This window comes from Heloderma suspectum, chromosome 7 (assembly GCF_057233095.1).
Source record: "Heloderma suspectum isolate Gila_16-S chromosome 7, 16-S_ref, whole genome shotgun sequence".
Lineage (NCBI taxonomy): Eukaryota > Metazoa > Chordata > Lepidosauria > Squamata > Helodermatidae > Heloderma > Heloderma suspectum.
This window is the reverse complement of record NC_139464.1, coordinates 21,358,780-21,370,854: the sequence shown is the minus strand read 5'-3', so window position 1 is coordinate 21,370,854 and position 12,075 is coordinate 21,358,780. Positions and strand designations below refer to the sequence as shown.

Below are 12,075 nucleotides of genomic sequence, written 5' to 3'. Positions count from 1 at the left end.
GCACCTATCAGAATCATTTGGGGTGGTCTCCAGTTGGAAAGTGGCCAGCACACCAGAGCTAAATATTGTTTCCCAGACAGCTCCCCACTTCCATGAAAGGCAGGACGTTAAGAACATAAGAACATCAGAAGAGCCATGCTGGATCAAACTAATGGTCCATTTAGTCCAGCATTCTGTTCATGAAGTGGCCAACCAGCTGTTGACCAGGAACCCACAAACAGGACATGAGCACAGCAGCACCCTCCCACCCATGTTCCCCAGCAACTGGTGTGCATAGGCTCACTGCCTCTGGTACCGGAGGTAGCATAGACCCATCAAGACTAGTAGCCACTGATAGCCTTTTCCTCCAGGAATTTGCCTAACCCTCTTTTAAAGCCATCTAAATTGGTGGTCATCACTACATCCTGTGGTAGCGAATTCCATAGTTTAACTATGCACTGTGTGAAGGAGGACTTCTTTTTATCTCTCCTGAATCTCCCACCAATCAGCTTCATAGGATGACCCTGGGTTCTAGTATTTTGAGGGAGGGAGAAAAGTGTCTCCCTATCCACATTCTCCACACCATGCTTGTACACCTCTATCATGTCTCCCCTTACCCTCCTTTTTTCCCAAGCTAAACAATCCCAGCTGTTGTAACCTTCCCTCATAGGGGACATGCTCCAGCCTCTTGATCATTTTAGTTGCTCTTCTCTGCATTTTTCCCATCTCTACAATATCTTTTTTAGGTGTGGTGACCAGAACTGTACACAGAATTCCAAGTGTGGTCACACCATAGATTTGTATAAGGACAGTATGATACTGGCAGTTCTATTCTTGCCTTTTTTACAGTAGCCTCACGCTGGGCTGACATTTTCATCGAGCTGTCTACCGCAACCCTTAGATCTCTTTCTTGGTCAGTCACTGCTAGCTCAGATCCCATCAGCTTATACCTGAAGTTGGGTTTTTTGCCCCAGCGTGCATCACTTTATACTTGTTTACATTGAACCACATTTGCCATTTTGATACCCATTCTCCCAGTTTGGAGAGATCCTTTTGTCTTTTCTGGCCTTCCTCAACCTGCTGCCCTCTAGATGTGTAGGACTACAACTCCCATCACCCCAATTAGGAGGCCCAAGGACCTTCTGGCTGGGGATGATGGAGGCTGGAGGACTCCAGGTTGGAAATGACAGGTCTACCTCTGATGGGCAGTGGGTCTCCAGCAGAGATGTTTCATATCACCTGCTACATCATCGTTTCAGCTAGATATGCTAGGGATCTAACCTGAGAACTCCTGCATGCAAAACATGTGCTCTACCAACTGAGCTACAGTCCTTCATGATGTGGGGTATGTCCTAGCTAGTAGCCTCCAGCCGTCTGTTCTCATTTAAGAAATGTCTTCTAGTTGGCAAAAACTACTGAGCAAAGATCTTCAGCCAGCTCTAGAAATATCAGCTTCCCCATCAGTGCCTATTAGCAAGTCACAGCCCTCTTGCTTCCACAAGAACCTAGCTGACTGTTAAGTCATCCTCAGGAACCCTTTTCTGGGTGATTGCACTTTCAAAGATTGTGCAGGTGGGTTACTAGACATGGGACTGATGGTGCTGCAGTTCTGGACCCCTTGGTGACCACAGCCTTTTGGCTGGAACACAGGTCGGAACCTTGGTTGGTTGGAACCCCCTTGGGTTGCTCCAAGATCCCCTTGTGTGTAGCTCTTTCACATCGCACTAGAACAGCCTTCCCCAACCTGGTGCCCTCCAGATGTGTTGGACTGCAGCTCCCATCATTCCTAGAGACTGACCACGCTGGCTTGGAATGATGGGAATTGCAATCCCGCATATCAAGAGGGCACTAGGCTGGGGAAGGCTGCACGTAGAATGGAAGCACCATCTCAGTCCACCATCACTGTTGCCTCCAGCTACAAGAGAAAAGGATGCTTTGTACCTGCTGTAGCTCAACAAGCGCTGTCCTGCTCAGGATCAGAATCTTTGAAAACACAAAGTCATCAACCGTAGTTGTTAAGGCTAGCTGATAGGCATCACTCCATTTTTCACAAATGATTATATATCAAATATTCCAGTTCCTTCTTTAATCAACGTGGCCCTCTTTTGCATCTTCAAGGAAGATCTAGTTAACATATTAGTTCTGAGCACAAGCCATACCGACTAGGTTATTACTGAAAGTGCAAGCATTTCAGATTCTCCCCGATTTTTCAAGAAAAATAAAATCACACAAGAACCACAGTCAAATGTATTTGGAGAGCCGGAAACAATTGTGGACAACATCCATCATGTCCTACTGAACAGAGGTGTCGTCCCCACTCACCCACCCACCTCCGCCACACACACACAACACACACACACACACACACACACACTTATGTATAAAACTGGCATCATCTTCACAGATGTGCATTATGCCATTGAGGCTGTAATCACATTTTTATGACCAGTCAACATATTTTCATTTTAAGTGTTCTTTCCAGTGCACTTAATTAGCACCTTTCTAGCAGGTCTTTTGTTTCTCTAACTTGCTGGGATGAACATCATTCTGTTAATTAGCTGTTAGGATTTTGCAAAGGCAACTTGAGTCAAAAGGCTCTCTTCCTGTGCGGAAAGTCACACATTTCACACTAAATTGTTGGGGTTTTTTTTTGTTGCCTCTTCATACTTTATATTCTAGAACAATAAAATTCAACTATCACCTTAAAAAGCTCATGGAATTTCATTGGCTCCCAGTTTCCATCTGGGCACGACTGAAGTGTGTTTTCCAATGCTTAAAGCCCTAAATCAGGGGTGGAGAACCTCTTTCAGCCTGAGGGCTAAATTCCATTTAGGACAACCTTTCGGGGGCCACATTACTGTGGTGGGCGGAGCCAATGTACCAAAATTACCAGGCTATTTTACCTTAAACTCTTGCTGCCGGTATCTAAGCCTTAGAAGAGGCATTCCACCCCTGAGGATGAGGAAAAAACTGCACAAGAGCCAGGAAACCGCCAAATGAAACATGGAAAGGGTGTGTGGCCACCTAGAGAACTCTGGAGGGCCAGGCTGGGCCTCAAGGAGGGCAAAATGTGCCCCCCGGTTCTATGATTCTGCATCCCTCCCTAAATAGTTTGGGACCAAGGGCCCAGAACAACTGTCTATTCCACACGAATCTGCCTGAACGCCCAGCCGCTGGGACAGTCATTGGAGGCCTTTTGCTAGATGCTCTTGCTGCAAAGGTGAGGCAGGTGGCAAACAGGGGCAGGGTCTTTTCCGTGATGGCCATTCCCAACGGAGATCCACCTCTTATCGTCATGATTAAATTTCAGGATCCAGGCAAAGTCTGCCCCCTGTTTACTTCGGCTTTTTGGTGGGTAAACCAATCTGTAGTATTGGATGGTTTTCATCTGTCTCAGATAGCACAGGAACTGACAGACCAGGCTAAGTGCTACTTTTATTGCTGTTATGTATGTGTAATGGCGTGCTCCCTGATTTTATCTGCAATTTACTGATGTAATGTTTTGTTAAAGCCACATTGAATGACAACTGTGGCAAAAGGGTAGCATATCTTTAAACCAGGGGCGGGCAACCTTATCGGCTATTGAGGACCACATAACGGGATGGGTCAGGGGCTACAAACACATGCACACACTCTGCCCCCCCCCCAACTCAGTGGATTATCCTTCCCCTTCCTGCCCATTGAGATGAAATCTTCAGTGGATGGGGGGGGGGGGAGTTAGTAGTGCCAGGACAGCGGTCTTTCCCCTACAGCTCATCTGATCAGCTGAGCAGTGGTGAACATGGGGTGGGGGTTCAGATTGCAGGTTGCCCACCCCTGCTATAAATGAACAAATATGCCCCAAATATTTACTATACTTGAGTAATGAGGGGAATCCACAGGGATGTAGTTGAGGAAGTTGCAGGAAAGAATTGCTTTTTAAAAGTTAAGATAGGGCTTCTGTACACTGAAGCAAAAATCCCACACCCTTACTGGGGCTTCATCTTCCAGAGTCTTTGTGGGATTACGATCAGCACAATAGATGCGCTTCCCTCCCTCTGGGGTGGGGTTGTTTCCTTTGTGGGCAAGTTCCATATGTTTCATTTATACAGCCAGTAGATGGCACTGCGATATTATGCCATTCGGGAAATACACCACCTCCTTAAGGGCAGTTTATATTTATTACTGCATTTTCGGTGATTTTTTTAAAAGGCAGAATAAAGCTTAAAAATGACGGGAGAGGTACCGGAGTTTGACGATGTTGTGAAAAGGACCTGCAAACCTCCGTGAGTGACTGATCATGAGTGCACGATGAAAGCCTCATATGAAGAGGGCCATAGTCGCACATGAGCTCTTATGAACATATATGAAAATTAGTAATGTATGAACCTGCCTTATGTTGAGTGGGACCACTGGTACACCTAGTACAATGCTGCCTATTCTGCCTGGCAGAGGTTCTTTAAGATCTAAGCAGAAGAACTCTGTCAGTGCTTACTACCCAATATCTGTTTTGCCTGATGTGCCTGGGATTGAACTTGGGCCTTTCTGCAGGCAAAGCATGTGCTTTGCCTACCATGTCACAGCCCTTCCTACTGCGCCTCTTGATTCCAGCATATACAGAAGATTTTTTTTATATATAAGGCTGCATGTCACATCCTGCTGAGCAATGCGCTTCCTTTATTTATCTCTGAAGACACTTGCTGAGGTTTAGGAGCTGTTTGCTTGGAATATTGCCCTTCAAAGATGGAATTTTCAATTTTGTAACCTTTTATTAAGGTTGCTAAAGATGACAGCAGTCAAAATGCATTTGGCAGTTTTATGCATGACTACATTCAAAACATTACTGAATGAACCTGAATTTTATTTCAGACGCTGCAACGACTACGGTTTTGGATGACGTGATTTTACTGAACTCACTACATGATATTTTCCCAGTAGTAATGTATGGCTGTGAGAGCTGGACTATAAGGAAGGCTGAGCGCCGAAGAATTGATGCTTTCGAATTGTGGTGCTGGAGAAGACTCTTACGAGTCCCCTGGACTGCAAGGAGGTCAGATCAGTCCATCCTAAAGGAAATCAACCCTGACTGCTCATTGGAAGGACAGATACTGAAGCTGAAGCTCAAATATTTTGGCCACCTAATGCGAAGAGAAAACTCTCTGGAAAAGACCCTGATGCTGGGAAAGACTGAAGGCAAAAGGAGAAGGGGACGGCAGAGGATGAGATGGCTAGAGGATGAGATGGCTAGCATCACTGATGCAATGAATATGGACTTGAGCACACTCCGGGAGAGAGCACAGGACAGGAAGGCCTGGCGTGCTATGGTCCATGGGGTCACGAAGAGTCAGACACGACTGAACAACAACAACAACTACTACTACTACTACATTGTATACTTACTGGTAAAATAATATTGTTCATATATAATTGTTTACCAAAAATGGATATTATAAGCTCTGTTTGCTTATGTATTTCTGTAAAATGCCATGTGCATGGAAGGTGCTGTATAAACAATGCAGAGTTTAGCATAAGACAGATCTTTGAAGCCTCTCCAAGAATTAGGCATGAAAGTTCTGCATAAACATGTCCTCCCCAGGATCAGCATTCAGACCTTAAAATAAATAAATAAATAAATAAATAAATAAAACACAAATGCGATCATAGGATCCTTTTAGGAATTTGTATAGTGCCTGGCAGAATACTGGGCTAAAGACCCCATTCAAGCAAGCAAATAAGGCACCATTTATTAACTGGTCAACAAGACCATAGGCAATATAATTCACAATACAGACTGAAACATCAGTCTTTTCTCTAGCTAACACAGTACAACTCCCTGTACTTTATATAATCCAATCGCAGGCTCTCTAGGATTCTTTAATGAGTTTCCCCAAGATAACTACCTAACTCACTACATTTTTCAGTATTTGTAGGTGTTGATGTACACTTAAAATTATTTAAGAATATAAGATAGGCCGAACATGCATTACACGGATTCACTTGTTGAGAGAGTCAGGAACGACCACAGTTCCCTGTTGAGCATACACTTGGTAACAAACCTGGGTTTGCTGTCATGACATGTATAAAACCGGTCTCAGACTCTGAAGCAAACTGGAACTGAAGGACCAAACTAGATAAAATTAGCAATTGTGTGAATGATTTTTTAAGACGTAAACAGCAGGTTCAGGGGCCCAATCGGAGTCGGAAGCCTTGTGGGGACAGTAAAGCCGGTCTTACCACTTTGCCCCCTGCTGCAGTCCTGACCTGGATTGGGGTCCCTCCTGGCACCTGCTGTGGGAAAAAACCTCTTGAAGAAAAAAGGCAGTTTCTTCAACAATAATTGCATCTGAATCAGACAGTGCACTTTTGTCAGACATTCCTTACCAAATGGCCAAGATAAAAGCAACCTTTTTTTAGAATCTAAGTGTACCTCCGCTTGCAAGCACAGTAGAAAGTAAAGTGAAAGTGTTTATTAAGAAACAGGAAGCATTTTGTTGCCAGAAAATTCATGCTGCTGCAAATCTCTTGGATCCAAAATTCAAAGGAAGAAAAGTAAGTGGTGATAAGACTGCTGCTGCATTTGACTGGATTACAAAACAAGAAGCACACTTGAGACTTGATGTTGGAAAGGTACTTTCAAAGGTTGCAGGATACAGAACATCTTAGGTATCTGGTCCAGGAACGCAGCCTGGGATTCTGCCAAGCAGGGTCTGCAGCGTGGTGGCAAGGCCTCTGCATGACACCACCTCTGCTTCTCTCCACCTTCTGCACTTTCTTTCACGGGTCTGTGTTTGGAAATACTCACACCAAAGCAAGAAATAAACTGACATGTGAAAGCGTAGAGAAGCTTATCTCAATCTGGGCAAACCTTCTGTTTTTAGAAATCCTTGAAGACGATAAAAATGAAGGATCAGAAGAAGCAGAAACTGCTGATAGTGTTAGCTCAAAAAATGAGACTGATTAGACAAAGTTTCATGTAGCAAAATTAATATCCAAAGAATCTCCCCCCTGCAGCACATGCACACCCACTCCCCCCCCCCAGCTCTGAAGAAGAAGAAGAAGCAGAAGAAGAGCCTTTATGTCTGCTTGACACTGTGGAGACTACATTCAGAATACATAATAACTTTCCTTGTTATACTATAATGTTGATGATTTTTTCTGTTTTCAGCTGTTAGGTTTTTGTCTGCTTCGCCTAAACTAGCAAAAAACGAAGAGACACTAGATGCCTTAGAGTTCAGCAACTTGTAGCTCCGTTTGTACCAAAAATTAAAAACCATTAAAAGTAAATTCTGTTAATAAATGTATAATTATTGTCTGAATAAACTACACTTTTTAAATTAAAACACCAAATTGGTGATTTTATGAGCAAACCAACATGCATTTTATGTTCCTAAGCTAACAAAGTGGGTTTAGATCTGTTAAAGGGAACTAATAGAAGGAAAAAAATGCATTAATTCCCCCCCAAAAAAATTAGAGGGTTTTTTCCCTAGGAACCTCCCAGGAAAAAATGTGTATTTTTCCATAGCTTCAAAATTTCTGAAAATTTTACATCTCTCCTATAATTACAATTGAGCTTGTGTTTTCCCCTAAACATTGCTGGGTAGAAATACTGTTTTGAAGCTTGACACAATTAATTAAAAAACTCGAACTCTCTGTTTAGGACAAAACAAAATGAACAGATCCTTTTCAACTAGGCTGAAACATGTGAAACTGCATCAGACCAATGGGAGTTTCTCTCCAGTGTTTCACAGAGACATCTTTCACATCCCTTCTACCTGAGGTGCTTTTAACTGGAGAGGGCTACAGATCAGAATAGGAACCTTCTGCATGCAAAGTATGAGCTCGATCTCTGAGGTATGGCCAGGAACAGAGACTCAAGGAAGTAGTTCAGAAGAATCTTTGGAGAATACGTTCAAAATCTCATGATAAGAGTCCCCTTGTGAATGGACATCAACAAACAGCGACTCAGTCTTTTAATATTAAACCGAGCCAATGACTTAACGAAGTTTAGGGAGCAATCCTATGTCCCCTAGCCAGTGTCTGGGGGGCACAGGATTTCTCAGTTTCCTGGCTCCAAGGAAACAGGGCTTCGAGTTGGGGGTCTGGAAATCACGCTTCCTCCTCCCCTTCCCCCTCGTAGCCAACACGAACAGAACCGCACCAGCTGCCTGTCCACAATTGTAAAATGGAGTGGGGAGAAGGGGTGTTCCCTGGGGTGGGGAGGAGATGGGGCAGCAGTCCTACAATGTTTCCTATGGCTGCCCCAACCTCTTTTTCTTCCCCGAAGCCTCTGCTAGATGGGTGAAATTGCCCATCTGGCTAAAATGTAGAGAGGGAGGCATGAGGTGCCTCCCTCTCTGCACAAAATACTCATAAGCCTCTGAGTTTGGGGGCTTACGAGTACCCAGGGTGCAACCCATAGGATTGCACCCTTAGTCTCTGTTTAGCTTGGCTGAAGTAAATGAAGCAGGCAGGAGACATTTGGCTATGTAGCATTGTTCAGTAAATAACTGTGAGTTCATCCATCACATGGATCCATAAAATAAAAAGGTGCTTCTCTGAACTTGAGAATAAGAAAGGGCAGCCACATGGTTTTGTTTATAACGGATCCATATTTCCAGCGATCACTTCACAGATTTTTCCTATATCGTCTGTGGATAGCATGAGCCTAGGATTGCCAACTCTATCAAGAGAGAACAGCATCTCCTAGAGAAAGAGACTCTTGATTCTCTTAAAATAAGTGATAGGCAACTGGTGGTCTGCGAGTTTAAAAAAGGCTGTTGGCTGCTAACATGCACAAGAAAAATCATGCCAGCGCTCTTGTTGCTGTTCATACGGCAAGTGGTGGTTAAAGAGCCTTTTGGCCTAGGGGCTTCCCACCTGGCAGGCAGCCCCAAAGACCTTCCTTAATAAGTCAGTTTTTTCTCCCATTTGAGCCAAGAGAGAGGCAAAAGGGCTTCAGCCATGGAGTCAAGAGATTTAAAGGTTTGCAGATAAAAGTACACACTTCAAAAGAGAATTCTGTGCAAGAAACATCTCTCAAAGTATGGGAAGCGTCTCCCCAGCAAGGCTTCCTTAACTGCCCACTGCTTGACTGGATCAAGGCATCAGACTTGCAACTGATTAATGACACCTTCCTGAATAAATGCAATAGCGTAAAGACTCTATTTCACAATTACCCTTGGTGCAGAAACTAGCTTTTGGATACCCCTGTACACCATTTGTTGCATCTCTTCAGCCCTTCACCCAGATGTGACTTGCTAGAGCTCAAGCTTGCTTCCAAATCACATCATCTGCTTTGGAAATCCATCCCCTAACCACTCCCAGATGTATAGGAATTACTCAGAGGTGTAACAAGGATCTGCATGTATTGGGCAGGGTCTTGATTATTAATACAACTAAGGATCCACAAATGCACTCACTGGCAAGTTCCATGGCTGCACAAGCGTGAGGACTCTCTGTGATGTCCAGCTGACTTCAAAAGTATGGGAGAACAGCAGGGGCTCTCCCTTGCAGCTGCAATGCAGCTATTCCAGCAGGCTCTGCTGAGGGAAATGAGAGGGGGAAACAGTGCCATTCTACCAGCCCTGGCGAAAGATTATCTCCCCCCCAATCTTCCTCCCAATCCTTTTTTCCTTGCAAGTTGTGACTGTAATCCTGTGAGTAGGTACTGTCTTGTTTTACTGATTATATGTAAACTACTCTGGTAGTCCTTTTGGTTGAGGAGCAGGATAAAAAGAAGTTAAATAAATAACTAGTTGAACCTTGGAGACACTAGGAAAGTCATGAGAGTTCTTGAGCTTTCTGAGTGTCTGAAGCTTAGTGTAATGGGGGACGAGCTCCCATTCCACTCTTCAGCTGTGGAGGACAGCAGGGGTTTATCCTCTTTAGCTGTCATAAGCTCAGTGTAATGTCAGAAGACCCTGACCCCTCAACTCTGGAGGGTTGGGGAGGAGCTTGGTGGAAACATATTTTGGATGGCTACCAAGGCTAGGTAAGATAACCTGTTAATCCTTAACTACTACTTTACTTTATTTGGGGGGGAGGAATGTACCCCAGCCTTGAAAAGAGGTTCTGGGTCTAACCATGGCTCAAAGCAAATCCTGTTTTCACCTTAATGTCTGGATAGTATACTTTCTAACTGACCACTGCGCTATCTGTGATGGATGGGAGACTGCCTGGGAATCAGGCTTCCTGCACTGAGCAGGGGGTTGGACTCAATGGTCTTGTAGGCCCCTTCCAACCCTATGATCCCATATCCATTCAAAAGAGAACATGAACAGATGTCAAAAAACTGTGGGGTTACAGTGGCGCCTGCTTACATCTGCTCACACTGAGATTGTGGGAAATGTTTCTGCATTGTGGCCACAATGGGCTGGTTCTGATGAAATACCAAATGGTGGTTTGGCCCTATGAGGACAATCCTTCAAGGAGATTTGGGCTCATTAGCACCTTCCCTCCTTTCCTGATTTGAAGCAAACAGTTGTTCGCAATTAAATATGAACAAGCAAATGGCAGTTTGCTTCAAACCAAGAACAGAGGTGGTTACTTTACATGGGGGAAGCAAGTGCCATCCCCTTTGAAGGCTTGTTTTCTTCATCTGAACCAGTCCGATGTGTGAAGGCAGATCACCACACAGGTAGCCCCAGTTGCATCTGTACCAGCACCATTTTGCACAACTGGGATTAGGAGTAATTCTCCCACCTTATGGCTCCACACAGAAGCATTTTTGGTGGCCTCCCATGTCTTGGATATAATGTGAGAACTGGTCCCAGTTTGTTCAACCTTTTTATGCTTGAGAAGTACCGGTTGGGACTCTGGTTTGGAACAATGAAGTACTTGTACACCAAGCTTCTTTAGTTCAAAGATTCTGGCTTGTCCAGTACAGCAAGGTTGAACTTCCATTATGTATCCTAATGTGTCCTTGAATGCTCCTCATATAGGTAATATGAACCCTTTTAAAATGCAGGAAGCACTGCGCAAGCCAGCAACTTGTGGTCAGAGGCAGTGCCTTCCTGCTCATAACTCTGCTTTCCAGTACGTTGTGTTCTTCAGGGGTGAAGCTGTCCTTGAAATATTGTTTGTTGTTTAAACCCGTTGGTTTCCAGAAGCAGCCGCGCATAATTAAAATGGCCAGGTAAAGTCTACGAGATCCAGAAAAGGCTGGATTTTACTGCTTCTTTCCAAACTGAGCGATGCATTGCTCGTGCCATAGGAAAGGAAACTGGATCTGTGTTTTTTTTTAATCTGGTATACTAATAATGCATAATAATTAGTACTGTGTATTAATTAAATGTTGACAGTGCAATCCTATACACATCTATTCAGAACTGAGCCCCACTGAGTTCAGTGGGACTCACTGCCAGGTCAGTGTGTGTTTCATAGGGGTTGGTGCATCACGCCTGCCAATTCCCCCGAATGTTCTCACAAGGCCCCCCATGCTACCATCCGCTCACTGCTGTTACCCTGATCGGCACAGTTTTCCCTACTTGGATTCAAGTAAATGGAGCAATATCGTTCCATTGACTTCAGTAGAGGTGGGGACAAAAGTCCCCTGTCAAAAAAATGGCTGGAGGGAGGGCAAGAGAAATGAGAATTGGGGGCGGGGGGGGGGGTCCTAACATTTTTTTAAGAAACCCATGGCAAGTGGTGGTGCCCAGGACACTTTTTCAAAATGTCCCAAAAGGATGACCACACCTGGCGCATAGAACTGCAGCATTAGCTGATTAAAATGGCATTCTAGTAATTGGCCAATTACACTTAAATATATTTTCATATTATTAAATGCATGTGCCTTTCTGAGAAATGGAAGGAAGTGCTAAATAACTTACAACTTAATAAACAAAAGCTATTGCCAATGGTTGGAGAGGAAGATCATCCTTAATATTTTCATTCTCGTCCCTTATCGCCATGCTTTGGTCCTAGTCAGTATTCCAGAATGCCCTTGCCAGGGCCCTGTGGCATCAGGCCTGCAACCCATCAGGTGCAAGTGCCAGAGGGGAGCACATAGTCCACATCAGGCAGAGAGTCACGTTCCAAAAGGTGGGAGATCAGGTGGAGGCAGCCAAGGCGAGGCAAAACAGAGGTGCCTGTGTAGCTAGCTTTTGACAATTTGCTCGA

General features: G+C 44.4%; 1 protein-coding gene across 9 annotated transcripts in view; it reads right to left on the bottom strand.

Annotated features, from left to right (window-relative positions):
- EPS8 (EGFR pathway substrate 8, signaling adaptor) overlaps window positions 1–12,075 on the bottom strand; it is a 219,117-nt gene that overhangs the window by 99,489 nt on the left and 107,553 nt on the right. The gene's annotated exons all lie outside the window — the stretch shown is intronic.